A 7,929-nucleotide genomic window follows, 5' to 3' on the forward strand; every position below is an offset into this window, starting at 1 on the left:
TTCTATTTTCTACCGCAGTGCTCTTAATTGTGTTCAAGTCCGTTGTGTTCTTTATTTCAACTTTTCAACCTCTCAAGGTTCTTTGGTTTCACTCATTTGTGGAAGAAATAACTTAGTTTTACCTCTTCTCTTCCTCTTCCGTTTCTCTCCGGTGCCATCCTAGATCTCGGGACAAGATCCTCTTGTAGTGGTGGAGTGTTGTAACACCCCGGATGTAACTTTCCATAATTATAACTCCAACTCTTGCCATTTCCGGCTATGTGTTGTGATATTTCCTTCGTGGTTGGTTTTTTGTCTTTTGTTTTTCATTTTGTTCATGTCATGCATCTCATCTCATAGCATCATGCGCATTGCATCTGCATGTTTTCATAAAGCTTGCATCCATTCGTAGTTGCCGCGTTCCCCCCTTGCCTTCGTTGACCGACCCGAGTCCAACCAGGTTTTCGATTCCCTCTTGTCTGACTGTTTGACCCTCTCTACACTTTACTCAAACTCCTCGCGCGCGTTCGAAAGTTGTCCCGAACCCGACCCGCTCCGTCGTTACCAGTGGGTCCTGATCATTCCCAAACATCCCCTAATTATCTTCGGTTTCCTATTTGGACTATCTAGCCTATTTATTCTCGTCCATCGGATATTGATCGGATGATCCAAACTTCTCCTTTATCATATATATAGTCCAACCCTAACCCCTAACTTCCCATCCATCCATTCCCTCATCCGACGCCGCCACTCTCCCGCATCCACCTCGTGATCCTCCTAGCTCTCCAGATCCACCGCTCCTCCTCATTTTCAGCGCCGCCCAACCAGCCTCCTCCCTGATCCGATCCAAAATCCAGACATCCAACCGTCCATATGAGCCGCTGGATCAGGATCCGACAGCCAAGGCCCATCCCAGCTTCCCACGATCATAGCCAGCTCCGCACCTCGCATGGGCCTCGCATCCCTCTACCGAGATCATCCCGGAGCAGGACAAGCGCCTCGCATGCCCGCCGCCGGAGGCTCGCGCCTCGTCGACCTCCAGGAACTGCCTCTGTGCATTGTCTCTTTTCTCCTTGCTTCATCTCGATCTCCCGTAACTCTCCTTCTCTCCCTTCGTTCCTCTTTCAGGGAGCACAAGACGTGTCGCTGCCGCCGAGCTCGCCATCGCCTCCTCCATCCTCCATTTGGTATGGCGCCACTAGATTCGAGTCCCCAACGCCCGGGTCCGCCCATTCCAAGTGCTCCCCGTTGTTGCCGTTGAACGTCGCCGCCGGGAGCCCCGCTTCAAGTCCCTGCCATGGCTGCTGCCCTTCTGCTGAACCTCGCGCCTGCCACAGCCGCTGCATTGCCTCTGCATCGAGCGCCGCTCGACCCCATGTTGACCCGCCGCGCTGCCCTGCGTCCCCGTCAGCATGGGCCTCTGCTCATTCCACATCGGGCAGAGGAGCTCGACCCCTCCGTCCCGCTTGCCTCGTCAGGTCCTCCCCAAGCTAGGCCCAGATCTGCCGGCCTACCTCCTCCTCCACCAACGGGCCGAGCCCATGGGTGAGGCCACCCCCATCACCTCCTTTTTTCCACTATTGGCCCAGACAGTTTTGGCCCGCATCTGTTTTTTTTCAGTGTCAGAGAATTTGTGTAATTATCCAGTGAATTAACAGATTTGCAGAAAACCCCTCTAACTTCATGCATATAATAACTCATGAACTATGCATCATATGTAAAAACTTCATATATGTAAAATGCTTAGAATTTCATCTAGTTTCATAATATGCAACTTTCATCCCTGTTTAAAATGTTTAAATTGTCGTTTCCTTTATTTTGCTTAGAATAACATGCTACAATGATTTATTTCATAACTAAATAACTGTAGCTCCGAATTAAATAAACTATATATGTAAATTGTCTAGAAAAATGCATAGATTTACCTGCTGCACTTTATTTTCCTATTTAACAACAATAAAATATGGTTTATGGCAGAACAGTACCAAATCCGAAATATGGACATGAGGATTTTCCGGAATTGTTGTTTATTGTTCCGACCTTATTTAAACTTGCCTAGATAGGTAGTTTTCATATGTTTCACCTCTTGCCATGTTTAACAACATTTAATATTATTGTACCTAAACGAGAGCGAACTAAATAACTCGAATGTGGTGTTTCATCAATATGCAACTTGTTGCATATTGAGCTCCACTTAACTTGTAGTTTTGTTTGTTGCACTTTGCCATGCCATGCCTCATTAAACCGGACAAGCATCATACTTGGTTATGCATCGTGCCATGCTTATGTGATGGTTCTTTACTATGTTGTTTGCTTCTTTCTGATTGTGCTTCTTCTCGATAGTTCTCGTTTCGTTGCGATCGTGAGGATTCGTTCGACTACGTTAGTTCAACTACTTCATGGACTCGTTCTTCTTCCTATCGGGATTTCAGGCAAGATGACCATTACCCTCGATATCACTTCTATCTTTCCTTGCTAGTTGTTCGCTCTATCGCTATGTCACGCTACCTACCACTTGTTTATCATGCCTCCCATATTGCCATGTCAAGCCTCTAACCCACCTTTCCTAGCAAACCGTTGTTTGGCTAAGTCCGCTTTTGCTCAGCCCCTCTTATAGCGCTGCTAGTTGCAGGTGAAGTTGAAGATTGCTTCATATTGGAACATGATTATGTTGGGATATGACAATATCTCTTATTTTAATTAATGCATCTATATACCTGGTAAAGGGTGGAAGGCTCGGCCTTATGCCTGGTGTTTTGTTCCACTCTTGCCGCCTTAGTTTCCGTCATACCGGTGCTATGTTCCTTGGTTTTGCGTTCCTTACGCCGTTGGGTTTATGGGAACCCCTTGACAGTTCGCTTTGTTTCCTTACACGGTTGGGTCTATGGGAACCCCTTGACAGTTCGCTTTGAATAAAACTCCTCCAGCAAGGCCCAACCTTGGTCTTACATTTGCCTAACAACCTATTACCTTTCCCTTGGGTTTTCGCGAGCCCGAGGGTCATCTTTATTTTAACCCCCCCCCCCCCCGGGGCCAATGCTTGCTAAGTGTTGGTCAGTACTGGGCAGCCTGCGGGGCCACCTCGGGGAAACTTGAGGGCTGGTTTTACTTGTAGCTTGACCTATCTGGTGTTCCCTGAGAACGAGATATGTGTGGCTCCTATCGGGATTTGTCGGCACAGTCGAGCGGTCTTGCTGGTCTTGTTTTACCATTGTAGAAATGTCTTGTAACCGGGATTCCGAGACTGATCGGGTCTTTTCGGGAGAAGGAATATCCTTCGTTGATCGTGAGAGCTTGTGATGGGCTAAGTTGGGACACCCCTGCAGGGTATAAACTTTTGAGAGTCGTGCCCGCGGTTATGTGGAAGATGGGAATTTGTTAATATCCGGTTGTAGAGAACTTGACACTTGACTTAATTAAAACACATCAACCGCGTGTGTAGCCGTGATGGTCTCTTCTCGGCGGAGTCCGGGAAGTGAACACGGTTTGGCTTATGTTTGGACGTAAGTAGTTTCAGGATCACTTCTTGATCACTTCTAGCTTCACGATCGTGGCGTAGTTTCTCATCTTACTCTTGTACTCGTAAGTTAGCCGCCATTTTTGCTTAGCGCTTGATGCAACTCCACCTCATCACCTTATCCTACCCATAAGCTTATTAGTCTTGATCTCATGGGTTTTGAGATTGCTGAGTCCTCGTGACTCACAGGTACTACCAAAACAGTTGCAGGTGCCGATGTTACCAGTGCAGGTGATGCTACCGAACTCATATGGGAGTTCGGCGAGGACCTTGGTCATTACTACGTGTCTTTTCCTGATGATCAGTAGTGGAGCCCAGTTGGGACGATCGGGGATCTAGCATTTGGGGTTATCTTCTTTTCATTTGGATTTGTCCGTAGTCGAACTATGTGTGTATTCTGAATGATGTATGAATTATATGATCTTTATGTGAAGTGGCGATTGTAAGCCAACTCTATGTATCCCTTTCTTGTTCATTACATGGGATTGTGTGAAGATGACCCTTCTTGCGACAAAACCACAATGCGGTTATGCCTCTAAGTCGTGCCTCGACACGTGGGAGATATAGTCGCATCATGGGCACTACAGCACCAAAGCTGGGAGCCGTGCAAGTATCGCTGAAGAAGTGGAGTAGCAAGAGCTTTGGTTTAGTGCTCAAAAAGTCAAAACACATCAGGGATAAAATAAGCAGACTGCTATTGAGGGCGCCTAATAGTGCAGTTGACAGGGAAGGGAGGAAGCTCTCGGTGGAGCTAGATGAGCTTCTACTTAGAGAAGAGATTATGTGGAAACAGAGGTCTAGGATCACATGGCTAAAGGAGGGAGACAAGAAAGCAACTTGGAGGCAAAAAAGAATAAGATCAGTAAGCTGAGGAACGATTCAGGATAGTGGGTGAATGACATGTGAGAGTTAAAACAAATGGTGTCTAAATTCTTTATGGGATTGTATAGTGAGGACGATTCGGTTGACCCAGGCATATTTCACCTTAGTGGTTTTGATGATTAACGACAATGCTTTTGCGGACTAATTGTTTGCATTGAGCATTTCAGATTGTCTATCATATGGCACAAGACAATTTGTGCCCCTCGAAGCTTTAGCGAAGACGGTTTTTCCTTTGTTTTTATTTTCGGTGGATTTTAGTCGTAGGAACACCGTACTATTAAGAGGGGGTCCGCTACGAAAAGGTTTGGGTGGAACGAACACGTACACAGTTTCACATCCTCTTTCTTTCCCGGCATTTGAGCTTGTCCTCCCTTGTGCTTGGGCTTTCCAGAAGCTCATAAGAGGTAGTACCGCTCTGCTGCGCGGTAGTACCGCTCCAGCGGTACCGCCGCTGGTTAGTGCTACCAAGACTTCTGCCCTTTTTTGGGGTTCTGTAAACGGGCGGTAGTATCGCTCCAGCGGTACTACGGTCCTAACCACCACCCTGCTACCTCAGATTCACTGAGCTTCTAATAGCTAAGCGGAAGTACCGCCCAAGTGGAGCGGTAGTACTGCTCCGGCAGAACTACTGCTACCTTCTACCGCGGGAGTACAGCTTATTCTTTGCCTTCTAGACTATTTTGTCCCTTGAGCAGATGTAGAGGGGTAGTTTCCGGCGGCACTATCGCCCCATGTGGCACTACCGCCCTGCCTCTCTCTACTACCGTTGTTTCTGCCTGTTGTTCAACACTAAGCGGAAATACCGCTGGTTGGAGCGGTAATACCGCTCCGGCGGCACTACCGCCTCCCTCCTGCTCAGTTGTACTCAGCTCGTGGAACCTCTGTGTCAGCGGAAGTAACGCTCGCCTGAGTGGTACTACCGCTTGTGCACATGATGTCGGTGCATAACTGTCGGATTTCATCCCCCACTATAAAAGGGAGTCATTTTCTCCTAGTTGACTTACCTCTTCCTCCCCCAAGCTCCACTGTTGCTCTCAAGCTCATTCTTGCCCGATCTCTCTCCCTAGACAATCAAACTTGTTGATTCTTTAGGGATTGCTTGAGAAGGCCTAGATCTACACTTCCACCAAGAAAAATTTGATTCCCCCCACTAATCCCTTGCAGATCTTGTTACTCTTGGGTGTTTGAGCAACCTAGACGGTTGAGGTCACCTCAGAGCCACATTCCATTGTGGTGAAGCTTCGTGGTTGTGTTGGGAGTCTCGAATTCGGTTGTGGAGAGAGCTCCAACCTTGTTTGTAAAGGTCCAGTTACCGCCTTCAAGGGCACCACTAGTGGAATCATGGCATCTCGCATTGTGAGGGTGTGAGGAGAATATAGTGGCCCTAGTGGCTTCCTAGGGAGCGTTGTGCCTCCATACCGCTCCAACGGAGATGTACTTCCCCTCAAAGGGAAGGAACTTTGGTAACACATCCTTGTCTCAACCAGCTCCACTTGTGGTTATCTCGCACCTTTACTTTGTGCAAACTTTACTTGTCTTATTTATCTTGCTTGCATGTGTTGTTGTTCCTGCTAGCATCATATAGGTTCCTCACCTAGTTGCATATCTGGACAACATATTTGGTTCTAAATCTAATTTGAAAATCTAAAAATTGGTAGTTTCCTATTCAACCCCCCCCCCTCCAGTCAACCATATTTATACTTTCAACCCATCAAGCCTCCTAAAATTCGTACCTGAAAAAGCGACTAGAGAAATGAATGAGGCATTGGTCAAGGAATTTACGGACAAAGAAATTGCAGATGTACTCTTTCAAACTGGGCCTTTAAAGGCACCGGGGCCGGACGGCTTCTCGGCCCGGTTCTTCCAAAAGAATTGGAGAGTTCTTAGGGCTGATGTTATCAAGGTAGTAAAAGATTCTTTGTAACCAGGGTGATGCCTGAAGGGGTCAATCACATGGTGATTTGCCTTATCCCAAAAGAAAAGGACCCCCAAACCATGAAGGACTACGAGCCTATCAGTCGGTGTAATGTAATATATTAGGTGGTATCCAAATACTTAGTTAACCGACTCCAGCCTTTTCAGAAGAGATCATTTCTGAAACTCAGAGCGCCTTTATTCCGGGATGGATGATTACTGACAACGCCATCATTGCCTTCGAGTGTTTTCATAAGATTCATAGCAGCAAGTATGCATCCAATAATCATTGTGCATATAAAATGGATCTTGCGAAAGCATATGATAGAGTGGACTGGAAATTTCTTGAAGGGGTCCTGGAAAAAGTGGGTTTTGCCATGTATGGATCAGATGGATTATTAGTTGTGTAAAGTGAGTAAGGTATGTTGTCAAATGGAATGGGCAACTTCTTGATTATTTTAAACCGACAAGGGGCTTGCGGTAGGGAGACCCTCTGAGCCCATAGTTGTTTCTTCTACTATCTGTTTGCCTAACCAATGTTCTTCACGATGAGATGACAAAGGGGAGTTCGTCTCCTCTTAAAATTGCTATATCCAACCTTCTATTTGCGAATGGCAGCCTCTTGTTTTTCAAAGCCTCTATACAAGAAGTTCATGTCATCAAGACAGCCCTTGAATGCTTCCAAAAAGGCTTCGGGCAACTACTTAGTACCCATAAATGATCCATATTATTTAGTGAAGTGTGTCCAGAAGAAACTCAGCATGACATTAAAAATATCCTTGGGGTGGTATCATCTTCATTTGAAAGCAAGTACCCAAGCCTCCCAACCACTGAAGGAAGGATGAGAGGGGAACGCTTTCAGCCCATTATGGAAAGGTTCTCTAAAAGATGCTCTGACTGGTGTGAGAGGTACATGTTGCACGCTGCTAAAGAGGTCCATATCAAGTCTGTGTTGCAGGCCTTACTTACCTACCCCATGGGAGTGTTCAAAATGACAAAAGGTTCCTATGAAAAGTATGAGAAGCTCATCCGTGACTTTTGGTGGGGGGACGAAGAGGGTTATCGCAAAGTGCATTGGATGGCCTGGAAGGACATGATAAAACCAAAAAAAAGTGGGGGATTGGTTTTAGAGACATGCATCTCTTCAACCAGGCATTGCTAGCAAGGCAAGGATGGAGAATTATTCATAAACCGGAAAGATTGTGTGCCAGAGTACTCAAATCAAAATACTTTCCAAATGGTGACATTTTGGACATTGTGTTTGCTTCTGATGCCTCCCCGACATGGAGAGATATAGAGTTCGGACTAGATCTCTTGAAAGAGGGATTAATTTGGAGAGTGGGAGATGGAAGAAACACACGTATTGAAAGGGACAATTGGATCCCGAGGCAAGTTGGGCTAAAGCTACAAAGTCCACAAGAAGGTCAAGATTATGTTGAGTAAACCAACTGATTCATAAGGAAAGAAATGAGTGGAACATCAATTTGATCAAACAAATCTTCCCGGTCTATGAGGCGAAGGAAACTTGTGTCATTAAGCTTCCAGCTCAGAAGATTAATGATTGCATTGCTTGGCATCTAGAGAAATTTGGTGTCCTCTCTGTTAAAAGTCTTGCCGTTTGGAACAACAAATCAGAG

This window comes from Triticum aestivum, chromosome 4B (assembly GCF_018294505.1).
Source record: "Triticum aestivum cultivar Chinese Spring chromosome 4B, IWGSC CS RefSeq v2.1, whole genome shotgun sequence".
NCBI lineage: Eukaryota > Viridiplantae > Streptophyta > Magnoliopsida > Poales > Poaceae > Triticum > Triticum aestivum.